At 41.1% G+C, this 26473-nt stretch overlaps 1 protein-coding gene and 2 long non-coding RNA genes across 12 annotated transcripts in view; all 3 read left to right on the top strand.

The window, feature by feature from the left end:
* LOC125181366 (uncharacterized) overlaps window positions 1-11351 on the top strand; it is a 137218-nt gene extending 125867 nt beyond the window's left edge. Inside the window, exon 3 of the long non-coding RNA XR_010829407.1 lies at window positions 8460-11351. This is a non-coding gene — a long non-coding RNA (uncharacterized lncRNA). The remainder of the gene's footprint in view (window positions 1-8459) is intronic.
* A 4383-nt stretch (window positions 11352-15734) lies between these two features.
* Window positions 15735-25298, top strand: LOC125181163 (uncharacterized). The gene is made up of 3 exons (XR_007160210.2): window positions 15735-16745; window positions 17650-17741; window positions 19064-25298. It is a non-coding gene; the product is annotated as an uncharacterized lncRNA (long non-coding RNA).
* A 790-nt stretch (window positions 25299-26088) lies between these two features.
* STAC (SH3 and cysteine rich domain) overlaps window positions 26089-26473 on the top strand; it is a 158260-nt gene continuing 157875 nt past the window's right edge. For 8 of the 10 annotated variants that reach the window (XM_066992405.1, XM_066992404.1, XM_066992402.1 and 5 more), the window contains exon 1: window positions 26089-26135. The gene's annotated coding sequence lies outside the window, so the exon portion shown is untranslated. The remainder of the gene's footprint in view (window positions 26136-26473) is intronic. The other 2 variants (XM_066992400.1, XM_066992398.1) reach the window with 2 other exon arrangements.

The raw sequence follows: 26473 nt of genomic DNA, 5'->3' as shown, positions 1-26473 counted from the left end.
AGGTTTCATTTGTAAAATGTTCATCTCTGGAAGTTGTATCCAGCTGCCTTCAAATGTAGACATTTCTTCTAAACTTTTTCTGCATGTGTAGCTAGAGAATACAAATCTGGAGAGTGAGAAAGATATCTTAAAATGTATTTTCTCATTCATAAGGCAGCATAATTCCTATTCATAAGCCAAGCTCATGCATAAGTACAACTTCTGTCAACATATTAATGCACTCAGTGTGAGATTTCTTTTCTTCTTTTCTTAGTTTTTGTTGTTGTTTTGTATATTGTTTTTTTGCCCTTGGAGAATCAAGTTGAATATAAGGTTAAAAAAAAAAAGGGCGGGGGGGGTGGACAAGGAGGTGGTGTTGAGGAGGAAGTAAAAATTCACAGAACAACCAAAAGATATTTTAAATTAGAGTTTTAACACATTTTGTCCATCCTTCGTTCACTGGGAAGAAGACATGAAGCAAAAAGAGTTACTGCTAGCATACACAACACTTTAATTTATGGTTTAGGTTCCTCCCAGTCCTCTAATGGTCTTTCTCCAAACCTCATTGAAATCAGCTGTAGTTCCTTATTAACCTCAATTCATGTTTTAGACCTGATAAACCCATAATTACCAAGGAATGCAGAATACGTGGTGGTGGAGAGATTTTTCTTTCTCAAAGGGCAAGGAGGACCTCAAGTCACTTGTAACAGATGAGCTAGGGTTACCTGCTGTGGCTCTGTGCTCCCTTGGAGGTGGTCCATGCAGCAAAGTCTACACGTGGACAATTGGAAGTGCCGGAAGCTGAGTCTACATGTGGGCAATGCGAAGTGCTGGGAGCTGAGCCAACAGCTCTCAGCTGCAATGGAGGAAGTCCAAATGTTTGGTCTGTTTTGAGCATTTTGCAGGTTTACCAAGAATAAGTGCTGCAGGTGGAAGCTGGAATAGGAAGCTGCCTGTCTGCTTGTATGTCCTTGATTCAAGAGGAAGGTATGAGTTAAACATGACTCTGCCCTTCATATCTACCTCCTTTTACCTCATTAGTAAATCAGCTATGGCTTTGAGTGGGATTTTCCATTGAGAACTATGTATAATACACCTAACTACACCTGATTCACAGCAAGTCCAGTAGTTTCAGGGCACACTGTACAGATGATACTATGCTTGTATGGCAAATCCAGCCAAAACTTCATCAAACCTGGCTCCTGGAGGACATGATTTTTCAGGGTGTACCCAGTAAGCCTAGTATATTCTGACTGCACCTGGCTGATTGTGTGTGTCCTGGAAAGCTGATCTCAAAAAAAAAAAAAAAACAAACAACAAACTTAAAAAACCTTGAGGGTCTGCAGTGAACATCACTCCAGTTAGATTTAAAAGGTGGGATGTTTGGGGCTGCTGATCATGATGTAAAGATTGTTATTGTTACATGCTATCCTCCTAAAATACGAGTGAACCGGGAGAAACCTAGGTGAGCAATCACATAATTATAGGGTGATAAGACAGGTCTGAAGTGTGGGTGGTGTAGGTTGGAGCATCTAGGCTGTGGGTGAGGTGATGCTTGGGAAGCCAGTGCTGAAGGTACAGTCACTCATCTCTGTCTGAGGAAAGGAACCAACCCAAAGTGTTTGTCTCTGTAAAGGGGGAAAAGGCAGAAAATGTTAGACTCGGTTCATGACAGCCATTTCATTCAGGTGATCCTGTCAATATGGCTCTATTTGTAAATCCTGTAATGAGTCCAGGAGCTGCAGTTTCACTAATTTGAAGTGCAGAAGTACTTTGATACTTGCCAATACATCTTAGTAGTAGGAATTGCTCTTAAACTCAACAGGGTGAATGCCTTTCTCTTCTCTGACATGATTGCCCCAACTGATACTGATTGAAAAATATATATATATAAAATCAAGGAGTGCTATAAGCAAGGTAAAATATTTTCATGTTAGGTTACATTTTTGATATATTTTTTTTTGATGAATGGAAAACTGTTACAGAGCAGAGTAGAGAAAATCAGAAAAAGAAATTGAGTGAGTATGTGCTGCTTTTACCCTTAGGTCTGAAGAGAGGTGTTCTGAAATTTTCAACAAGAGTTTTGTTGTCAGAAAAGTTGGTCTTATCGGAATAGTTGCAATTTTTATTTTGATGTGTTATAGACCATCAGTTTTTGTCTTTTTCAATATTCTATATTGTATTTTTGTAGTAATGAACAAGAGCTGCTATTTAGAACCTTTTTATATTTCCTATTTGAGCTGCAAAGCTCAATAAACCTTCAACACTTAGCACAAAATACTCTATTTAGTGATGGCTGTAGAACAAAATAAGTTCACGTGGTACAGGTATTTTGAAATAGAGCAAAATGTAGTGATAATGCAGACCTAACATACTCAAGAGAGAACTGTCCGGCATTATGTTTTGGAGAATTCAATTTTATAGAAAATTCAGGGCAGGAAACAAACAAACAAACAGAAAACACATTCGCCTTTGTTCTTCTTCAGAACAAAATGAAATTCTGTAACATCAAAATGTCAAGTTTGCAGGGCTATAATGCTATGCATTCAAGCTCATTGTGCCATGATGCTGTCTTTATTAAGTAGTAGAAGACAGCCCTATCCTAAACCTGAAGAACTTGCTTATAACTCTCCTGTGCTTATAACCAGCAGCACAAGAACTCTGTGGGCCTTACATCCTGGGAAAGATACTAAATGAAAGCAGGCTTTTTGTCAGGGGATTTTGATAAGAATTAAGAAGAAAAATGAGCCTGACTCATAAAGCTCTTTGCCTCTTTCTTTATGTGACAAATGCCAAAGAAAATCACAAACACTCAAACATCCTGAGTTCATCCTGAGGTGATATAGGGTTATGTTTTAACTACTCCCTCCTCATCTCTCTATGGTTGTTAATGAAAATTATCATATAATAATATGCCATATAAATTAATTTAGCAATTCCTATTAACAAGTGCTGTAGTAATGATAATAGTACTGCAATTATATTACTATTAGCAGTAGTAACTTGTAGTCATGAAACATCTCTAACAGATCATGAATGACTTGGCTGGCATATCAGTAGGCTGGAGCTGATCAGCTGCTGGTATTTACTTGTATCGTGCTCGACAAATGCCTTATCTCTTAGACGGTGGAGATGCCACAGTTGTTTACACAGACAGACAAAATTGCTTACTAATAAGCAGCAGATATTACTGCCAGGTTCTGGGGAACAAACCAGGCAGCTAACAATGGTTTTGCCCTCTATGCACTTGCCCAGTGATCCAGGGCTGACCTGGCCTGTGCTGCTTGTGAAACACACAGGAAACCAGATGTTTCATGACCCAAACATAAGCCAAAAGTCTTACCTTTTTCTGTTAACTAGAAATTTCCACCACAGCTGTGTGTCGTGTTACCTGGCACCAGCAGATGGGGTGGTTACAGTGCGTTTTCAGTCTGTTCTGCTCCTGCAATATCTCATTATTCATGGAGTGTGTTTTCCCCTGCAAAGCTCTGAAGCTTATTTTTCATTAGGAATCAGCTTTTTGTGGTTAATGGAATTATTGCCTATTGCGATCACTGCTGATATATGAATGTTTGAGTCTGTTTTTCAGGGCAGTATCCCAAGGGCTACATCCTAACTGTGTTTTGTGAAACAGCGTAGAGGAGTGGCCCATAGCAATACCAGTGACAAAAAGACCTCATTTCTGTTTAGTGAGCCAGGTAATGTTCATAGCCAGTTCCCCACCATTCCTCCTGTTTACAAGCCTGAGTGATATAGTGGATTTGAAATGTTAATAGCTTTTGTATGAGGAGATTTCAGAGAGAAGGCATCAACTCTAAATCAACTGTACTGAAAATGTTTTGGTACACAAACTTAGCAAATCTATATCATCTGGCCTTGCAAAAAAAAAAAAAAATTTACACAGACATGCACACACTTCTTTTCCTCCCAATTAGGTCATAAATTAAGAATCTGGTTTTTATATCCATAAGAAATCATATATGTCAATCTGTTGCTGCAACTATTCATTGTTTTCAAAGTATCCTGTTGTTTGGTGTAATGGAAGACAGTCTATAGAATTCCAATAGACTCATTTTCTAAGGTTAGTTATGACATTTTGTCTTGAAAAAATGGTGCTTTCTCAAAGTTCAAAATTCTTGTAGAAAGGAGTATGCTTTTACTTTTATATTTATTATGGGGAGATTTGGGGGAGTTTCTTCAGACTTGATGATATTTCTAGCAGGAAAGTCAATAGCCAGAGCAGCAACTTGGGATACTGGAAACTGAAGTTGAAGTTCATTCTGTTTGATTGAGCATGGCTACTTGGACATGAAACTCCAGTAACTTTTACCTGTTCGTGTTGGGAGTTCTTACCTTCTAACAATCCTGTGTGTAAGGAATGGTCCAGCAATTCGTGTCACTAAGGGATTTGAAGGGTTAACATTGAGGCCCAAGTCTAGGTGATAAGAGAACAAAGGGGTTTTTTAGAGAAAACTGCTGACTACTGCAAGTGATGTTGCTAGAGTTTCTGAAATCCGGCCCAGAGGCTACCAAAGAAGGAGGAAGGGGGATCTGAAGGACGACTGAAAGACAAAAGCCTATGAGGAAGACCACGAGCCTTCAGCCCGAGTGACCCCTGAGAGACCACCAGAGACTGATATGCAGGCGCCCCTGGGAGGGTTTCAGATTCCAGAAACCAATTATAATAACCCTGCCTCTTCTAGAAGTAGTAATGAATGTGTATTAGCCTAGGAGCATAAAAACAAGCCGCCTTACGTAACAGGTGTGCGTCTTGGTGGAGCAGAGACTCCCAGCGCACCCAGCGCTGTTTGCTTGCCTCTATTCGTTTAATAAATTGTAAACTTTGATTGCAATCCTATTTGGGACTCAGTCATTTATAACACTATGACATGCACAAAAACGTGTGAGCTAACTTCAGTGATGTACCCACTTTTAATGTAACGATTCTTGCCTATTTACATTGCCTATTTACTTGCCTATTTATACATTACCTACTAACGATTCTTGCCTACATTACATGCCTATAACATTCTTGCATATTTTACATTTGACTTGGTGTTGAAAAATGTCTCCAAAATAGGGTAGAGAGGTATCAATTTATCAATATGCAAATGAATAAAAAGGGTTCTCTTCTCCAGCATGAGCAATTCTTCATATAAACATTTTATGTCATCCATCTCCTCCGAAGTGCCCCATACCTGAAATTTTGCAATTTGGATATGTTGACAAAATTGTGACCAAAAAAATGCAGAAAGTGTGTTTCAATTCCCTTTTTTTTTCATGTGACAGTTTTCTATTAAAGCTTCTTGACTGAACTCTTTCTTTTATTAAATCTCCCTACAGCAATCTACAATATATTGGCCCCTTTCATTATAAGAGGTGGACAGGGATGCAAGACAGGAAATTTTGGTCTACATGCCAAGCTGAACCCATCAAAAGTATAGGAGCATGAAGCACTTGAACAACTGCAGAAAGAGAAGAATAACCATCTTGAAAGCATTTCTGTGTTGAGCAGTGTCAGTTTTTCTTGTCTTCAATTCAGAGGGAGCTACAGCTGGTTAACACAAATGGGGAAAAAATAACCTCAAAATAGGTTAAATAGGATCTAGAAAGCAGAAATAAAAATCACATCCCCTTTAGAAGAAAATTGAACCCAGTTTTGCTTTTGAATCTGCAGCTTCTCTTTCAAACAAGCAAAGGTGTTTGTATAGTTTCTAGCTTTTCTGTGTTCTGCAAAAAAAAATATTGTCTATAATACTTGTTTGTACTATGTCTATCAATCATGACAGCCACAGCAAAATTCCGTTTGTATAATTCTCTATGGATTAGTTAGTTTATTGGAATCTTTTATCAGAGAAGGATAATATATGCCCCCCACCAAGGCTATCAAATACCTTTGAAAAAACATTTCCTTTGTTGATAATGTTCTGCAAACACTAGAGAGTACTTTTGTCATATGATGTGATCAAAACTGAGGTCGTTACAGACACAAACGTAAAATAAGAAAACTTTTTTTTTTTTCTTCTTTTTACTAAGGTCTCAGATGCTCATGGTCTAGGATTAATGTTCTATATGAAAACACTACAAAAATCTATTTGGAAACATGGTACAGCTTAAAACACTGAGTACCTTTTGAGTACAGCAATGCTGTATGGTGGGGATAAAGGACTGGAAATCAATTTACCATACGAAGTGTTTTTTCATGATTCGTTTGGTTACTCTGAAAGGCAAACAGTTGTCATAGAAACAGTAAAATAAGAAATCCACTTGTTGGGACTGGATGATGTGCTTTATGAAAATGCAAATAAAGGTTCACTAGATACATTTTTGTCAAGTGTATATCCTGCCAGAACTTTTTAGCTTGGAATAATATGCTTCTGGTCGCTTTTTTCATTTCAGTGGCTAATCCTTTGCATGCTGGTTGGACATTTACAGCATGCTGTTCTAGTCTCTGTGATTTCACATTGCAACTTGTAATCTTACACTTTTTAGACCATGTCTTCCATTCCACATCCCCACGTAGGAGCTCTTGAAAATTTGCCTGAAAACAAACACATCAGGACCTCTTAGGATTCATTTTCCAGTTATGTTGCTTTATGAGGGTCATTGTGCAAATCAAAGGCACGCAGAGTGCAACTGGGCTTTGCAAGCTTGTAAGCTTTTAGTTCTCTGTCTGTTTAAATTGCTAACAGTTGCATAACTGCTGTTTTGAGCATTTCTAGAGATGGGACTGCTATCACTAGTCTTTGGCCCTCTCTGCGATGTTCTAGTATGCTATGAAATAAATGGCTTGGGATGCAAAAGCGTAAATTGCATCACTTACTCTAACACAAGAGCTGAGAGTGAACCTGAAACTTGGATTGAGAAATGAGATTTTTTCTAGCCTCTGGAAAGAGTAGAGCTGGAGGTACAAACTGACTGCGGTGATCTCAGTAGTGCAGGCACCTCCAAGCTTGCTTTAAAATAGCTCAGTTTTCAATACTAGTGTCATGGTTGGAGCTCAATGCAATCTGATTTACTTTACATTTTTGTCAAGAGTTTTCTGCTTCCTTTGTCTGATTGTTACTGGTACTCAGGCCAGCTAGTATGAAGCAATCAAACAGACCTTTACAAGATGTACCAAAGAAGTCAGTTCAAGCCTCTCAGAACACCTCAAAATGTACTTGAGTCAGCTCTATGGTTACACGTTGAGTGTCAAATCACATTCTGAAGTAGTATAGGTGATTTCTGGGAAAAGATTAGTATGATAATGGCACCCTGAAAAACTGGGAATGCCAGGAAAGATCATTTTAATATAAGAAAATAGACTCAGGTCCCAGTTCAGGAAATCAGCCTGATCTGGAATAACGTTTACAATTATCTACATGTATTCTTCTAAAATGGAGCAGACTGCAAACACAAGCTCCCAGCTGTACACAGCATGTGCTTCCTGCCCTTCAGGTTTGCTCAGCTCCTCTGACTTCCAGTCTTCTCACTGGTCATGGCTGATACATCCCCCATATGGCATGATGCAACAGTATAATTGTAACACCCTTATTTTCAAACGTATTCCTAAAATGTCCAGTAATGTTCTCCACAAGTGTCTAGCAATGAGGAAGAACTAAGATTTTTTGAAAGCAAGGAACCATCTTATGGCCTTCAGTATTGTTTACCCACTTCAAAACACTGCCAAAAGGCTCCTTCTTCGTTTCTGAAGAGTCAAAATTGAATGTCTAGTCATCTTTGAAAACTGAAGCCCTGCCCCTGGCCTGTATTCATGCAGCATGGGTGAATTCTGGGATGTGAGAAAACCTTAGCAGAATGAGCAAGCAGATTTGAGTTGGTGAGTTTAGGGCCGCTTTTAAGACATTGACAATAAAGTGTTTGACTGAGGTCTCGAACGGGAAAAAAGAACTTCTGACTGAAAGAAGTCAATCAGGCTTTTATCACTGATTTTAAGCATTCAAAATTTCACAATAAAATGTTCCTCAAACTATGGGAGCTGCATTTTGGAGAAAAAAAAACCACACACACACACACACACACACACAAAGAAAAAAGAAAAAAACATAAGCCTGTCATTTGAAAAGTAAAGTATTTTACCTTCTTGTCAAATTCTATTTCTGAGTTTCTTGCAGCATTATATATATCATACAGGCAGGAAAAGATAAGTTAACTTAGTAAGTCTGCTTAAAAAGCTATAATTCCTTGATATGTAGAGTAATAATAAAACCTTGAGACAGTTTCATATTGCTATTTTATGCCCTTTGACAAACATTAAGGAAATGATTACCATTCCTTTATCTTTGAGTAGATAACCTCAGTAAAAAATATTTATTCATCCACTGTTACAAATGCAGATGTCATAGAATGTACCTGAAATGTCTCTTGGAGGAAATATTTGCATCATACTTTCTTTGTTTGCTTAATTTTTTACTTTAATTTTCCTGGAACTTTATATTTTAGACACAAGTTATAGTGACATGGCTTCTTCATTTCAGAGTGGAATGTGAAGATAAATAGAGACGAAGAGATGGGTTTGAAGAGGATAAAAAAGGAAAAAACCACCACCAACAACAAAAAAAACCTGTGCGCTATTTTCCAGCACGAAACTCTGTATCTTCTTGAGTTACAAAACTTGTTTAAAATGTGCTTTTTTCATCTGCTCTTGGTCATAGCTGTGGTTCTCAATATGCTCTGGCCAAGTCTACAAACAACACTGACATAATGTTGTAAAAGCCATCCTCCTGAGATTTCTTCCTCAAGCAGAAATACAACGTTTTTGAAGGCTGCTTAGGAAACTTGCTATGGAGAGTATTTCATATCAGCATTTTACATGACGAAAACCAAAATACAAGTTGGAGAACCCTCTGCATCAACAATTTTCTTTTTAGTATTTAAAACTGTAAATCTTCCAAACTTCACCTTTTACTGGAGCACCAGTACACTTTCAGGAAAACTACACTGAGTTATGCAGTGAAAATATTCCCCTGCTACCAGGAGTACAATGCAAATTGTAATGTTTCATTTGAAAATAACTTGTTTCAAGAGTATCTGAGGATTAAAAATGTATATATATATGTGTCATAAAAGGTAGAAAATAAAGATAGTTAATTGCTCACTGTGCTTACAACAGATGTTTAAAGGGACAAAGAACAGGCAAGTATAGACTCACAGATTAAAAAGTGACAGTGAGACAGACAACAGTGAAACCATGTTTTTCCACATATGTATCAGGCCTTTGGTATATTACTGATAAATTCTTTTATATCTGTCTTCTGGGAGAACATGGAGACAAAATGCATGTGATTGTTTCCCATTTAGTATTTTTAGGGAGTTTGTCTGGGAGTTTTTTTGTTTGTTTTGTTTTTTATTTTTTTTTTTCATTTAAGAACTGCAAATATTTGCATTTGTGGAGTGCTTAGGGGAAGGGCAGTTGACCATTTTTAATCAAGAAACAACTTGCATAACTAAGAAACAATGGAGCAACTGAAGGGAAGCAACACCATCTGGAGAAAAAGATTGATAGATTATTGAGAAGCCAAGGGTCTGTGAAAAAGGAATGTCTCTGGGCTACAAAATTAACTTGGTATTCTATTTCTTTATGATGTGTGGGTTGTGGGTTAGTTCAGAGACCAATGGAACTCATGCAATATTCTCTGAAGGCTGGAGAGATGCACATGGCTTAAAATAAAAGTTGAGCCTTTATTTTTTTTTCCTTTTTTCCTGGAAACAAATTTCAGTATTTGAATTTCCTGGAAACAGAGTCAACTGAAATAACTGTCTTTGAACAAAGTTTTCATCACCTGCTTAAAACCCATTTTTCCTGGGTTTGCTGGTTCTAAACAGTCTTATGATTTGGCAGATGTCACAGCTGCTCTTCATACTTGTCACAGTCTAGTGACCTGTAACAGCAAGAGGAAACCAAAAAGTAATAATAAACTATTCTGGAATATTTAGTTATTTGATACAGAGATTACTGTCCTTTATGTCCCTTTTGTCATGTTAATCATCACTTTAATGGGCTACTCTATGTTCCGTTGAACATCTCTGTGATGTAAAAACTTTGTTTCAGTAATTGTGGGGAAGGGGGAAGTTGGTGCCATCGAGTTATCATTCTAGTGTTTCTTTCTCCTTTTCATTGAGCTAGAACAGAAAATTGCAAGTATAAAATGCTATGCAAGAGATATAGATAATATTCATCAAAAGTAATCCAGCCTTCCCATAAACCCAGTAAGGATGTTTTTGATGAAATAACATTAATGGCTGGTGTTTTATTTTCTCTCTACCATTCTTCTGAAGTGACTTTTGTGAACTTTTAAATAATCATTTTTTTCTTTCACATCTTGATTTCTCTCGTTGACTTTTTGCTTTTGAGCTTTAAAATAGTATATTTGTAACACAACTGCATAGTGAAACACAGATTAAAGATACATTCTGGGGCTGTAGTGCTGGTCTGCACAGAGATATAGGTGGATTTTAGACATATGTTCATTGTGCTCTTTTAATATTTAATCTTAATATTTTACAAGCATTCTACCAAAAGTGATTTGGGGAAATCTCTTATTTTTAAGCACTTTCCTCAGATTTCTAGCAGTGAAAGTGCCTTTAAGCTACATACAAAGACAGAAAACCACAAATGCAGTGGTTGATCAAGGGAAATAGAATAATAATAGTTTCTTTTAACTCCAGTGGAAATTATGTAGGCATATACAAATGTGGGAGAATCTGCACTAGGTAAAAACTCTTGAACATGTTTCTGGGTATGAGAATGTAAATTAAATTGTATTTGTGTTTGGAGAGAAGAAATTTTCACCTAAATAGGATCACTAGAGTTACAAGCCTGTATATGGTAAACATCAAAAGCTTCAGCTAAGTTTAATAGAGAGGACCCAATTGCTGCATTGGGCATGAAATTAATGTGCTGTGTTAGCACTGAGCTGCTGTAACATAGTGTAGAATAAGCCTGATAGATTTTAGTCAAGCTCAGTCCATTTCTCCATGAGAAATGGATCTAACATAAACCATCAGAAAAAAAAAAAAAAACTCTCAAAAATCCCTCAGGCACAGGCTGTTGAAGGTAGCAGTTCCTTACTACGAAATAAGCAAATTTTTCCTTCTCAAACAAATACAAGCTATCAACAGGGTTGGTACATTTAACAGTAGATCTTCCTGGGGAAGATTTCACTTCAAAGAATGCCCTATTTTAATGGGCACCACTGCGATTAAAGTGCTTGTTAACAGCATCTCAGTTGCACCAGCTATTATTTGGTCACTGGTAATACAATAAATACTCCTCTGCACAAACAGGTGCAACATTTGTGTTATGAACTTAGACTTCAGCTGTACCAGGTAATACATCAAATGTATTTTTCTCCCCAGCCTGGAGAGACTCTTCCATTATCACCCCCTTGTTGGAAGACATCTGTAGCTAATCATTCTTCTTGACCCCGGAGAGGAGAGGAGAGGAGAGGAGAGGAGAGGAGAGGAGAGGAGAGGAGAGGAGAGGAGAGGAGAGGAGAGGAGAGGAGAGGAGAGGAGAGGAGAGGAGAGGAGAGGAGAGGAGAGGAGAGGAGAGGAGAGGAGAGGAGAGGAGAGGAGAGGAGAGGAGAGGAGAGGAGAGGAGAGGAGAGGAGAGGAGAGGAGAGGAGTAGTACCTTCTCTTTAGAAAAAAACAGTTACACTGACAGCATTCCAGTATACGTCCATTAATCTGAGAAATGTAGACTGGTGGAGGAAGATGGTAGGAGCTCTGAATGAGGTCATTAGGTTAAAAGGGGAAGTGTTCTCTGAGCATGAAGTAAACAGCTGGTAGTAATAACTTTAAGTTTGAGCAAAGCTAAAAAAATAAAAAATAAAATCCAAATATACAGGGAGGGTAAGAAGCTTGTTTACCTGCGTACATACACAGTTTTGTTGTTTTTTGTTTGTTTGTTTTGTTGTTTGATACCTCATTTTTCTATCTACCTAACTTGGCTATTAACATTTCAAAAATAGAGAAATTCTGTGATTATTTATTGGTCCCTCCTTCAGCAAAATAACCCTGTTTAGCCCTAAGAAAAGCTGAAGTTATATGACCTTGGGGGGGGGGGGGGGGGAGCAGTGTTGGTTACAAGTGAGAATGCAGTAAAACCAAATGAAGGTCTGGCAAAATAAGCAATACAGCACAGCTGGTGTTGGTCTGAAAGAATGAAATGGGAGGAAGCAGCTGCTTAGCCTTTCTTGCACTTGCTGAGGCGAGTGCACTTGCCGAGGCAATCGGCTCTGGGGCAGACGTGTTCTGCAGCGGAGCAGGGGATCGGGACAGGCAGGGCTTTTTATCCAGCATCGAGGCCACTTGAGGAAGCCGCCAGGACCTGGCAGCCCTCGTGAGGGAGGCTGACGAGGTGCAGGCGGAGCCAGCAGCACCCCCTCCCCGGCCATTCAAAAGCAGCCCCTAGGGAGCGCGAGCGACCAGTAGCATGGCGAACAGGGCATGGCACGGCAGTACAGGGCGTGGCATGTCAGAAGGGTGTGGCACGGCAGTTGGCGCGGCAGTTTGCTCAGCAGTTTGCGCAGGCAAGGCAAGCAGGGAGAGCAGAGTGTTCCCCCCCGCCCATACGAACAACTCCTCTAACAGCTGTCGACCGCTAGCTAGGCTGCAATGGTCTACACCAGGCAGAGTGCTCTCTCTAGAAAGTCTGTAACCACCCAGACTGACTGCCTGCTCAAAAATGCGGCAGTTCAGGTCTCTGGATGCAGGGAGTGTCTGAGCCTGTTGCTGCCGTCTGAGGGAGGCAGAGAGACTGTGTGTGTGAGGTGTGAGCAGGTGGATGACCTGGTCCGCCAGGTGGCAGAACTCAAGGAGGAGGTGGAGAGGTTGAGGGCTATCAGTGAGTGTGAGTGGGAGATAGACTGGTGGAGCAACTCCCTGCAGGGCCTGAAGGAGAGGTACCGCGGTAAGACACCCCAAATGGGGGTGGACCCCCTGCCCTATCGCTGTCGGGCAGAGGGAGGGGACCTAGGAGTTGAGGAGGAATGGAGACAGGTCCCTGCTCGACCTCGCAGATGACGTCCCCCCCTACCGGCCCTACCTTCCCAGGTGCCCTTACACAACAGATTTGAAGCCCTGGAGCTTGAGAGACCGGTGGGTGAGGATGAGGTAGAAAGTCTACCCAGGAGGATGCCTAGGGCGAGGAAGTCGACTCCACGCCTCAAGACTGCCTCCACCAAGAAAGACAGAAGGGTAATCGTTGTAGGTGACTCCCTTCTCAGGGGAACAGAGGGCCCTATTTGTCGGCCTGACCCTACCCGTAGGGAAGTCTGCTGCCTCCCTTGGGCCAGGGTCAGGGATGCTGCCAGAGAGCTTCCCAACCTGGTTTGCCCCTCTGACTACTATCCTCTTTTGATAGTCCAGGCTGGCAGTGACAGTAATGAAGAGAGAAGCCTGAAGACTATCAAACGGGACTTTAGGGGACTGGGACGGTTAGTGGAGGAAGCGGGAGTACAGGTGGTGTTTTCGTCTATCCCTACAGTGGCAGGGAGGGGTACAGAGAGGACACGGAAAGCCCACCTGATAAACACGTGGCTCGGAGGCTGGTGCCAACACAGAAATTTTGTTTTTTTTGACCGTGGGGCTCTTTACTCAGCACCTGGCCTGATGGCCGCAGATGGGTCCCTATCTCTAAGGGGAAAATGGATCCTAGCCCAGGAGCTGGCAGGGCTCATTGAGAGGATTTTAAACCAGGTAAGAAGGGGAACGGGGCTGAAATAAGGCTTGTTGGAGCTATGCCAGGGGGAACAATGGCAAGGCCAGGGGAGAAGGCAGTGGCCCAAATGAAGTGCATCTACACTAATGCGCGCAGCATGGGTAACAAACAAGAGGAGCTGGAAGCCATCATGCAGCAGGCAGACTATGACTTGGTCACCATCACAGAAACGTGGTGGGACCACTCTCATGACTGGAGTGCTGCAATGTCTGGCTATAGGCTCTTCAGAAGGGACAGGCAGCACAGAAGGGGTGGTGGTGTGGCTCTCTATATTAGAGAGTGTTTTGATGTTGTGGAACTCAAGACTGGGAACGATAAGGTTGAGTCCCTGTGGGCTAGAATCAGCGGGAAGGCCAACAAGGCAAGCGTCCTGGTGGGGGTCTGATATAGACTGTCGAACCAGGATAAGGAGACGGATGAAGAGTTCTACAGGCAGCTGGCAGAAGTTGCGAAATCGTCAGCGCTCGTTCTCATGGGGGACTTCAACTTCCCAGACATATCCTGGAAGCACAATACAGCCCAGAGAAAGCAGTCTAAGAGGTTTCTGGAGAGCGTGGAAGGTAGCTTCCTGATGCAGCTGGTTAGAGAGCCTACCAGGGGAGGTGCCCCGCTAGACTTTCTGTTCACAAACAGAGAAGGACTGGTGGGAGATGTGGTGGTCGGGAGCTGTCTTGGGCAGAGTGACCAGAAAATGGTAGAGTTCTCTATTCTTGGCGAAGTCAGGAAGGGGAGCAGTAAAACCGCTGTCTTGGACTTCCAGAGGGCAGACTTTGAGCTGTTCAGGACACTGGTTGGCAGAGTCCCTTGGGAGGTGGTTCTGAAGGGCAAAGGAGTCCAGGAAGGCTGGGCACTCTTCAAGAAAGAAATCTTAACGGCTCAGGAGCGGTCTGTCCCCACATGCCCAAAGATGAGCCGGCATGCAACTAGACCGGCCTGGCTGAACAGAGAGTTGTGGCTCGAGCTTAGGAGAAAAAAGAGTGTTTATAATCTTTGGAAAAGAGGGCGGGCCACTCAGGAGGACTATAAGGATGTTGCGAGGCTGTGCAGGGACAAAATTAGAAAGGCCAAAGCTCATCTGGAGCTCAATCTGGCTACTGCTGTTAAAGATACCAAAAAACGTTTTTACAAATACATCAACACAAAAAGGAGGACTAGGGAGAATCTCCATCCTTTACAGGATGCGGGGGGAAACTTAGTTACAAAAGATGAGGAAAAGGCTGAGGTGGTCAATGCCTTCTTTGTCTCAGTCTTTAATGGCAAAACCAGTTGTTCTCTGGATACCCAGTACCCTGAGCTGGTGGAAGGGGATGGGGAGCAGGATGTGGCCCTCACTATCCACGAGGAAATGGTTGGCGACCTGCTACAGCACTTGGATGTACGCAAGTCGATGGTGCTGGTTGGGATCCACCCGAGGGTACTGAGAGAACTGACAGAGGAGCTGGCCAAGCCGCTTTCCGTCATTTATTGTCAGTCCTGGCTATCAGGGGAGGTCCCAGTCGACTGGCGGCTAGCGGATGTGGCGCCCATCTACAAGAAGGGCCAGAGGGTAGACCCAGGGAATTATAGGCCTGATAGTTTGACCTCAGTGCCAGGGAAGCTCATGGAGCAGATTATCTTGAGTGTAATCACGCAGCACTTGCAGGGTGCTTGGCGATCAGGCCCAGTCAGCATGGGTTTATGAAAGGCAGGTCCTACTTGACGAACCTGATCTCCTTCTATGACAAAGTGACACACTCAGTGGATGAGGGGAAGGCTGTGAATGTGGTCTACCTTGACTTCAGTAAGGCTTTTGACACCGTTTCCCACAGCATTCTCCTCAAGAAAGTGGCTGCTCTTGGCTTGGACTGGCGTATGCTTCGTTGGGTTAAAAACTGGCTGGGTAGCCAGGCCCAAAGAGTCATGGTGAATGGAGGCAAATCCAGTTGGAGGCCGGACACTAGTGGGGTCCCCCAGGGCTCAGTACTAGGGCCAGTCCTCTTTAATATCTTTATCGATGATCTGGATGAGGGGATTGATTGCACCCTCAGTAAGTTTGCAGATGACACCAAGTTAGGTGCGTGTGTCGATCTACTCGTAGGGTAGGAGGGTAGGGTAGAGGGTAGGAAGGCTCTGCAGGAGGATCTGGATAGCCTGGACCAATGGGCTGAGGCCAACTGCATGAAGTTCAACAAGGCCAAGTGCCAGGTCCTGCATCTGGGGCGCAACAACCCCAAGCAGCGCTACAGGCTGGGAGATGAGTGGTTGGAAAGCTGCCTGGCCGAGAAGGACCTGGGAGTATTGGTTGATAGTCGGCTGAATATGAGCCAGCAGTGTGCTCAGGTGGCCAAGAAGGCCAACAGCATCCTGGCTTGTATAAGAAACAGTGTGGCCAACAGGTCTAGGGAAGTGATTGTCCCCCTGTACTCGGCTCTGGTGAGGCCGCACCTCGAGTACTGTATTCAGTTTTGGGCCTGTCGCTACAAGAAGGACATGGAGGTGCTTGAGCGAGTCCAGAGAAGGGCAGCGAAGCTGGTGAGGGGTCTGGAGAACAAGTCTTACGAGGATCGGCTGGGGGAGCTTGGATTGTTCAGCCTGGAGAAGAGGAGGCTCAGGGGCGACCTCATCACACTCTACAGGTACCTTAAAGGAGGCTGTAGCAAGGTAGGGGTTGGTCTATTCTCCCATGTGCCTGGTGACAGGACGAGGGGGAATGGGCTAAAGTTATGCCAGGGGAGGTTTAGGTTGGATAGTAGGAGGAACTCCTTTACTGAAAGGGTTGTTAGGCACTGGAATGGGCTGCCCAGGGAAGTGGTTGAGTCACCATCCCTGGAGGTCTTTAAGAGACGTTTAGATGTAGCCCTTAGTGATATGGTTTAGTGGAGGTCTTGTTAGTGTTAGGTCAGAGGTTGGATTAGGTGATCTTGGAGGTCTCTTCCAACCTAGATGATTCTGTGATTCTGTGATTCTTATTTTATTTTCTCTAGTGGCTTGTCTCTCTCCACGGTGGAATCTGACAGCACGAGGATATCTCTGTGGCTGTGTTGCCTGCTTGCTCACAAGGTATCTTTGCTAAATTATTTTAAATGGCCAGCAGCTGTCCTTGAAAACTTAAGTGCATTTATCTTGATGAAGGTTTTTCTGTTTTGTATAGAGGTAGGGTACAGATGGTACTTGTTCCTTCACATGGGAAATCCTACTGTCATAATATGTAAGGGTGATACATGGATATACATTTTCCTTTCTTCCTCTTTACTCCTCCATGCTTGTGCTGGAGGTGAAATTACAGAAGGTCCTTACACAGGCCATACAAGGCAAAGGACGAGTGGCAGGGTTTCTGTACTCGCTTCCAGCCTCCTCCTCCTCCTCCCCTGCATACCACCCACCCATGCGCATGCTTGTTTGCTTGCCCACAGTCCTGTTACAATCTGGTTCTTGCTGAAAATCACTTTTATTTTTCATATATGTCTTTAGAAGATCTTGAGAAGGTACTTTCCTACATAATTTGCCTGATGGATAATTTTTCAGGTACGTTAGTGCTGAAGGTCAGGAACATGCTGGAAACTGGATCTTGTGTTTTATTTGTATTATTGTAGGGTGAATCGTGACAGCGATTTAACTTTTGAACCATTTCAGTTCCTCTGCTGTAAATGGAACACCAATTTTCTATTAGAGGCGAGCCTGTAGAAAGATGTAATCACACATTCAGGGATTCAAAGATGTTCTGCTTGTAGAGATGCTAGTGACTGAAATATCAACTCCCCTAAAACCTAAAGAAGCAACACTTCTAATGCTCAGGTTATTTACATATAAAATCAATTCATAAAAAGATTGATGAAGGCTGGGCTCAGAGTCAGCCAACACCTCTGAAAGGTAAGCACAAGAAAAATAGCTGCCTCAGTTAGGAGAATTGCTCTATGTTTTTCTTTAGAAAAATCTGACAATTACATTGCATCTCTGTTTTTAGGCAGATAATAAAGTGACACACTGGGCTAATGGAAAGCAGCTTGCACAAGCTGAGCACTGTGGAATATTCAACCAGCATGCAGCATATATATGGTAAGCTATACGTCTGTGGGAAATGCACACAATCCACCTGCCCTTTAACTATGCCTTAGACCTTTTTTTGCCTGAGAAGAAAAGCTGGCTCTATTGCAAAACAAAAACTGTAATTGGAAAAATCCTCTTAAATTCCTCCTTACTTCTTAAATTCTTTGAGCTTATTTTAGAGATGAGACAGCACTAACGCCATCGTCTGAACACAAAAGGTGTCAAGCTGTAGGAAGGGAGGAATTTGACATATGCAGTGGTATTCACAGTGCCTTTCTGCAAATGGTCTACATGTTTATTCTGTAGTGCAATTCCCCAAAAGCTTAAGAAAATGCCCTGAATTTTGCAGCTCCCTTAAGCCCACTTTGATAGGCTATGCAAAGTCTTTGAGGGTTCTCTGTTTGAAAGTACCATGAGTTGTGATACTGTTGGTGGTGTTTTGGACAAAGCAACTGAAGGAACATCTGTGGTCATAGTACTTTCTTATGATTGTCAGAGGCTCGGGTTTTTCAAATACTCAGGATGACACATAGATATTTCTAGATCTAAATGGTTGCTGCTTTCAAATGTTTGCTGATTTTGCTAATGCAGTTGAAAGGAAGCAAGCTCAGACTGAAAAGATCAAAATATTCACTACACTTCTAATGTTAATTATGTTAGAGAACATAATATTTCTTATAACTTATGATCTGTACAAGAGGGGACTTGGAGAGTTCCTCACATTTTCATCAGTTGATGTTAAACATGAGGGTCTAGATGCAGCCTCTGTTTTAGGAAGCCCCTAAATTCTTTACTGCTGGAGGCTTGGAGATCATATGAGGGAGAGAAATGCTCTACACCTGCCCCATTTTTTTTTCACTCTTCCCCAAGTATCCTTCTTCCTGACCATGGTCAGGGACTTCCTTGTCTAAATCGGGATGTTGTGATGTCTGGGTGATGAGGAAAAAAAACAAGTGGGGATTCTTTCAGTCCCTGAGATTTCGGTGAAGCATTGACTGTAATGAGACAGTTCATATACTTAAAGCAAAGCGTATACCAACCACCTTGCTGAACCTGAATGTAGTACAGCAAGCAACTGTCGGGTTTGGGAAGGATTTGTGTTGGGGGGAGAAGAGAGCTTTCAAGCTTTCAAGCTCTCTTTTGACTTATCAAGCTCTTTCTGACTTAGAGGGTCTGATGACAGCATAAGGGTCTGGAAAGCATAAGCTGTGATGGTACTTCTGTATTTCCAAGAATAGCTTAATAACTAAATGGGTTGCTCTGTTATAGTCTTTTAACAGTTAAATGTTATCTACAGTTACTAAACTCTAGGTATTGTGTGTTTTTCAAAGGCTGCTGCTCAGTCTAAAGACCAGCACACACTTGGACTGTTTTTCCAGTTGAAATGGCACTTGTTAGCCACTGGGTAGAGGAGAGAGACATCAGAGGTAGCTGCGGCCTCTCAGCAGTGTGGGGCAGGAATAGGAGAAATGGAAGGGGGAGCCAGAGAGCACCAGAGCTGCTGTTCCTGCCCTGCCGGAGAACCAGAGACCATTATCTCTACCAATGACTCCTGTCCCCTGTAGCTGGAACCTCCACCTAATATTTCCCATTATTTCTTATTGGCTTCTGGCAGTCTCCTGCTTCAGGCAACTGATAAATGTGCCTGTGTCTTAAAGATAGCCAGAGAGTAGGTGCAGGATGATGACATTCATTCCCCTCACCTACCTCATTTTTTTCCCCTGGAGACTTTTTTTTTTTCTTCTAGATCTGCATTATAACATTAGAGCTCCATTTGTGTGTTATGTCTGAGCCCAGCTGAAAGTTATTGACGATTTCTACTTTCAGCCTTTTTGTGACTGTGTTTTAGTGATATTGACAAACAAAACAAAAAAAATACAAAAAATACACTTGACAATTTGGTTATTTAATGCTATCTAACTTACAGGTATATGTGCCATAATTAAAGGTTTATGTAGGTAATAACTATCTCTGATGTGCTACCTAAATCATATTTTATATATAATGTGTCCCTCATGCATGAAACTTCCTTTTGAGTAAACAAGTTTTGATTAAACATGTAACTTTTAAGGGTATTTCTGATCAACTGACAGTGAGAAATAATCTTGTCTTTGTCAATGTATCTCCCCATGCTTCTAAAATTTGCTAGAAATTCTGTATCTTTCCATCTGTGGCCTAGTTTCGCTGCCAATGAAGTTTACAGGAGTTCTTTCCACTGGCTCCATACAAAACCAGATCAGGCCACTAGAGAAAAAAAATAAGTTATGTTCATAAGCTGGAAGCTACCACAGGCATTGATCAATACACACATGAATTTCTGCCCCGGCAGGGTTTGCAATTTGGTGTTCTTCTCTTGGGAATACCAGGATGCCCTCTGTCATGTAGGGAAGGGTGCAAATCCAAAGTGATGCTGGGTTTTACTGTCCTGATGGGGGTTGAGACCCCCATTTGGGGTATTATTTGGAGCAGGTGTTGAGACCTTGTCAATGGCATCACTAGTACATTGCTTCAGAGATGCCTAGCCATGAGCAAAGGCACCTCTAAGTAGAGCTGCTTCTAATTCTATTTTGAGCCTGTGTCCTTTTTTCCCTTTCAGTGCTGTCATTCAAGTTTTAGTGTGAGGATCTTACCTTTTATCATTAAAAATTGTTAGTTCTACAAAAAAAAAAAAAGTGCACTGAAAGATAGGCTTGCAAAAGCACATAATTTCAGAAATATTTACCAAAAAATATCCCTCAGTTTATTGAATACATCTTTTGAGATCTTTCAGTCTAAGTATTCTTTAACCTATTAAGACCAGCTATTAAATGTATTTCAACTTCAAAGTAGGAGTAAAAATACTATTGAATATATAAAGTAATGTTATTAAAAAACAAACAAACAAAAAAGCTAAAAGCATGTCTGTTATCTTTCTTCTCACAGAGGACATTTCCCCCATTATCTGTCTTGACAAACAACTAGTCTCTCTAACAAATAATTCAACAGGTGGAGACTCCAGGGCTGTCTGTATAAAATTATGGCATACATTATCTGATGTCCTCGCTAGCCAGGAGAAACTAAGAGCTAGTGAAATGGCATTGTAAAATCCCTGGACTGTCCCCTCAATTTTCAGGTTTCTACAGTTAGAAAATGACTGTTCCACCAGAGAAACAAAGATTAGAATAAGTTTTGTGGTGTTTTTTTTTGTTTGTTTGTTTTTTGTTTGTTTGTTTTTTCGTTGGTTGGTTTGGTTTGGTTTTGTTCCCCTCAAAGCTTTTTTTATTTTTTTTTTCTTGTTAGGTCTGTCTGAATAGCATAATTAATTCTCCAGAATTCATTGTCTAATTCAAGATGAATTGAGCGGTTGTTTTTAAGTTGTTAGTGTGGTGGTATTTTTGCCTTACTGAAATAAGCATTTTAAGTTCCTGGCATGTAGAAAAGGAAAATGAGTCAGATAACTGAAAGATGGAGATTGTACTCTGTGCCCAAACTATTTGTGTTAAACTCTGTGTGGGTAATGCACATTCAACATAAATTCTTGAAAGTTTGAGGGTCATACTAATTTCAGGTGAAGTCTTAACCTCAACAATCTTTCTTTTCATTGTGAAGATAGTACTTAAGGAATGAAAAGGCTGGGAATAATTAGTACTGTGCTTTCACATACATTACGACTGCATTAACTATTAAAGAATTCAGTGGCAGCGACAAGCTGGCAGAGATAGCCTGAGTCAAAGCTCAGCCTGGGAGATTCATTGCCCTTCAGAACCTCCTGCTCTCTGCACTTGCGTATCCTCAGCTTTGATTTCTGCTGTGCAGCTTGCAGGAACGTTTGGACCATATGAGGACTTCATAGTAATTTCAAAGTGATGAAATCTGTATGGATAAAAACACTGGAGTTTAGAGAAGCCCAGTTTTTAATAATGGTGTTATCTTTAAAAGATAAAGTTTCAGAATAATTGTTGTAAGTTTTTTTTGTTTGTTTGTTTATTTTCTGCAAATAGCATTTAAAGATTTGTGGAACTGTGAAGTCAAAGCAGAAAGTGGTGTATTACAGCTTCTTAGTTCAGTGTACAGTTAGGTTTTAATACAATACTGTTTCATTGAGGGTTATAGATTTTTTTTTTCAGCATCACATAGAATTCTCAATCATAACCAAGACTACATCAGTCCATGCACCTAAAACTACAGGATCTTACAAGCAAGATACCCACTGGGTGGACATGAAAATATTTTATGGGCTTGCTTTGTTTGTTTTGTATTGACAGAAAGCTGAATAGAATAAAGTCATTTACACAAAGTCACACTCTCTGAAACCATGCGTTATCTTTACTGTCAGCCAGTCTTTTCCACTTTACTGGTTCTGTAAAAGAGTTTGCATTTTAGCAAATAGGGTCCTTAGCTGTTGCAGGAAAACATCAGAGGAAGACACCAGCTAAGTCACAGCAGCTGGCTGCCTTGCCTATTGCTAGACTTTTTCAGTTTGAGAGGTGGGGAAGCAACTGCTGTCTTGTAGAATGTCTGCAGTATCTGAACCCAAAGTTATTTGCTATTGTCTTTTGTGGACAACTGAAGTTTCCACCAGTCTTGCTATTTTTGCAGGGATCAGAATGAGGAATGCAAAGGAAAGTACCTGGTTTTGTTGAAGCATGTAGATAGTGAGGTTTCCACAGATAGATTATTGGCTCATGCTTCACTTTTTTTTTCATCATTCTAATTATCATTCACTTAAATTAATTTTCAGAGTCAACCGCAGAAATGTCTGAAAGCTTGCATACTGTAGACTTTGAGCAGCGTGCCAAACAACTCATGAGGTGCTCCCATTTCTGTTTTTAAATGTGTATCTTTTGAAATCAGTAGTTGGAAATGAGATTCTGGAACATCTAATCTCTCAGGGAGAGTTAATGGTAAAAAGGGGTTAGGAAATCTTAGAACTTGTTCATGTTTTGATTTTCTGAGGCATGCAGACCTTGCCAGAAGCATTCCTTTAACTCAAAAAAAAATAATCATATAAAAGAGGAAAGCAAAATGAAATGGACTGGTACATAGTTTCAGTTAAAAGTTTCTCTTGACATGGAAGTGTTGCACATTGCTTTTGTTGTCCTACGTCCAAACCATGTGGCTCTATCTGTTCTGGCTATTGTGAAAGGATTCAGGGAGTTCTGTGCTGTTTCAGTGAAGACACCTTGTTGTACAACACAAGGCACAGGTCCATTTTGGTTTTTCCCTTGGACAGTAAGAGTCTGGAGTAGCCAAGATTTACCCACCGAGGTATTAAAAACCTGCCTAGTACAGCATCCTGTTGGAAACAGGCTGCTCTTCAACAAAAATCTTAAAATGAAATGTATCACATCCTGATGTTGTGAGGATGTCTGTCATTGCTGAAGATTATTGCTAGGAACATTTGGGGTCCTTCATTTTAGTGCCATCTTGGCTACATCAATGGCATGGAAGGAAATAATCTATTGGCAGTGGTGTTCAAACACCTACAGAAGCCACAGGAGATTCCCTTGCCAGATATATTCATAGCAGGCTTTTGATGTTTACCACATCCCCCAGATGCAAGATGATAACCTGTGGGCAAAAGACATACATAGACTGAATGGGAAGAGGGCTTGCAGAGTGGAGACAGGCTCACTCTGGAAACTCACAGGTGAACACTGGGGATTAAACGCCAAGGGGCAGTAGTAAAGGAAGGTTTGCCTTGGTGCTGTCTTAGCCAGATAGCAGCCACCTGAGACCCTCTTCTAAGGTGGAGCAACTTAAGGGAACTAGAGGAAAAGTAAATATTTGGGTTCAAAAGGGGGTTCCCCTTCTGGAACTGAAAGTGACCCTGACTGCCTGAGAGGTGACAAGCAAGTCATGGGAAGCAGAAAACCACATGAATTCTGTGAATGGAGAATTGAAAGCAAAATTGGGAGAGCCTCTGGATTAAAAGTGAGGAGGGGAGTGCACTTCTACTGATGGAGTTCTGGTTTAAGATACCATAAAAGGGAGACCTGTAATTGAATTAACAATTGTCTATGTTTAGTATGTGTTTACTATTTATTACTATTTTATGTGTGTTCTTTTGTTTTTGTTATTCTGTTCGTTAATTCAAACTGGTTGTTGCTGTTGCTGGTTGGTTTTTTTTGTTTGTTTTTTGTTTTTTGTTTGTTTCTTTGATACATCAACCCACTGTGGGTAAACGTAATGGAAATCAATCAATGTACATTAATTGTAAGTCTCTCCACATGAGCCACAGGTATGGCTCACATGTAAACAAAATGAGTGGCAGTTTTCTGGAAATAGCTTTCCCACTGTACCATCACGTGGTGTGTTGCTTTTTATAGTTTTTAAACAAGGTGTCAAAAATGACTCAATTACAATAACATTTGCAAATAACTGGTCAGGTCTGTAGTAATTTCAAGCAAAATGTTTTTTGTTCGGTTTTATGTGTGTTGGTTTTTTTGTTTGTTTAAGTAAAAACCTGGAGTATGCCAACAAGCTGAAATACTAGTAAGATGGTGGTGAGGTACTGGGACAGGTTGCCCAGATGCCCCGTCCCCGGAGGTGTTCACAACCAGGTTGGATGGGGCTTTGGGCAACCTGACCTGGTGGGAGGTGTCCCTGCCCTATGGTAGAGGTATTGGAACAGAGTGATCTTTAAGATCGCTTCCAACCCATTCTATGGTTCTACAATTCTAAGACTAATAGGAGGTTTTGATTGTCTGTGCTTGTGAATTGTAATATTGAGCAGCAAACAGATGTTACACAGAGTTCTAATGCATCTTTTATGTTCAACTTTATGGTGTTGCACCAGCCAGTGCCATAACACGTACAGGAGTGCAGATGTGCTGAGTAGGGCTAAAGAGTTGTGATAAATGTGTTTAATGTACTTGAAAATTTTAAAATGTTTTGGGAGCACAATAAAAATAAAACATCTGCCCTATGATGTTTAACTGAGTAAAACAAGGAGTGAGAAATGTAAGATGTTTATTTCATTTTTATTTTTTTTCACAGAATAAACAAAAAATAAATGTATGGTCTCAATTCTTCTGTACTTAAACTGCATCCTTTTTACCGCAGCTATATCATCATTGTGATTATACAGGCTAGGCACTGGCTTTCTGAGTAAGGAGAACATCCCTAAAAATAACTGTTATTCTGGTTTGTTTTTAGAATTTGACCCAAACATGTATTTCTTGAAAGGTATGTGCGAATCACAGGAGGAAGAAAGAGAGGTGAAAACATTTGAGAAATTTCATTCCTGAATAAAAGGAACAGCCTTTGCTAATCCCATTTCTTGTGTGCATAAAAATTGCACTTTTATTATTTTGTGATTTGCACCATATAGAGGGAGCTGAAAATTGGTATTTGTATGTCAAAATGTTTTGGATTGTGTGGTATTAAACTCAGACATTCTTTTTTAAGCTTTCTGCTGTGTAATTTAATAGAGAAATTCAGAAACATCTTCATGGCTGTGTATTTTTTTTTTGTTTTTGTCTCAAAATCAGCTTAGACCTTCGAGGTCTAGGTAGCATGTATTAGGTCATAGGTGCTGCCACAAACAAATAGCTATATATAATTGCCACACTTGTTTAACAAAGACTAATCTCCTCCCTTTAGCTGCTATTGGAAATTAACTTTGCTTATCTTTCTTCCTAGCCTGAACATAGAAGAACAGGGATGCACAGATTAGGTACAAATTGTCATATGTAAAACTAGTTTCTTGTCTGAATCATAGAATCATCTTGGTTGGAAAAGACCTTCAAGACCATCAAGTCCAACCATCAACCTGATTGACATAGTCCTGTCACTAAACCATGCCCCTTAGAGCCACATCCACAGATCTCTTAAATAGCCCTTGGGGGTGGGGGATGCCACCACTTTCCAGGGCAGCCTGTTCCGATGCCTGAACACCGTTTCTGAGAATAAATTCTTACTAAATATAAGTTGGCTCAAGTCCCAGACATTGTTCCTCACCCTTAAAAGCTTCAACAAGACCTATACAGAGGTTTATAAAAGCTAGGTTGATCAAAGAATATTTGTTACAAAATTACTCAAAAGCATCTCAACAGGTATTAATTGCTTCTGTGTATGTCCTGGTTCCAGTTAGGACAGAGTTAATTTTCCTCCTAGTAGCTGGTAGGGTGCTATGTTTTGGATTAGGATGAGAAGAGCGCTGATAACATGCTGATGTTTTAATTGTTGCAGAGCAGTGTTTACACCAGGCCAAGGACTTTTCAGCTTCTCGCTCTGTCCTGCCAGCGAGCAGGCTAGGGGTGCAGCAGGAGCTGGGAGGGGACAGACGCAGGACAGCTGACCCAAACTGGCCAAAGGGGTATTCCATACCACCTGAAGTCATGCTAAACAATATATAGGGGTGGCTGGCCGGGGTGGGGGGGCCGGCTGCTTGGGGATAGGCTGGGCATCGGTCAGCGAGTGGTGAGCAATTGTATTGTGCATCACTTGTTTTTTACACATTATTATTATTAATACTATTATCATTATCACTATTATTATTGTTGTTATTATTATATTCCTGTCTTAATAAACTGTCTTTATCTCAACTCACCGGCTTCACTTTCCCGTTTCTCTCCCCCATCCCAGAGAGGGAGTTGGGAGGGTGAGCGAACAGCTGTGTGGTGTTTAGCTGCCAGCCGGGTTAAACCACAACAGTGTATTATTCATTAAACAGAGCATTAATCTCCTTACTGTTAAATTGCTCAGTTTTCCCCCATACATGAACACACCAAATCAAACAAATGATATGAATTAAAGAA

This window comes from Anser cygnoides, chromosome 2, assembly GCF_040182565.1.
Source record: "Anser cygnoides isolate HZ-2024a breed goose chromosome 2, Taihu_goose_T2T_genome, whole genome shotgun sequence".
NCBI classification, from domain to species: Eukaryota; Metazoa; Chordata; class Aves; order Anseriformes; family Anatidae; genus Anser; species Anser cygnoides.
This window is presented reverse-complemented; position numbering and strand designations above follow the sequence as displayed.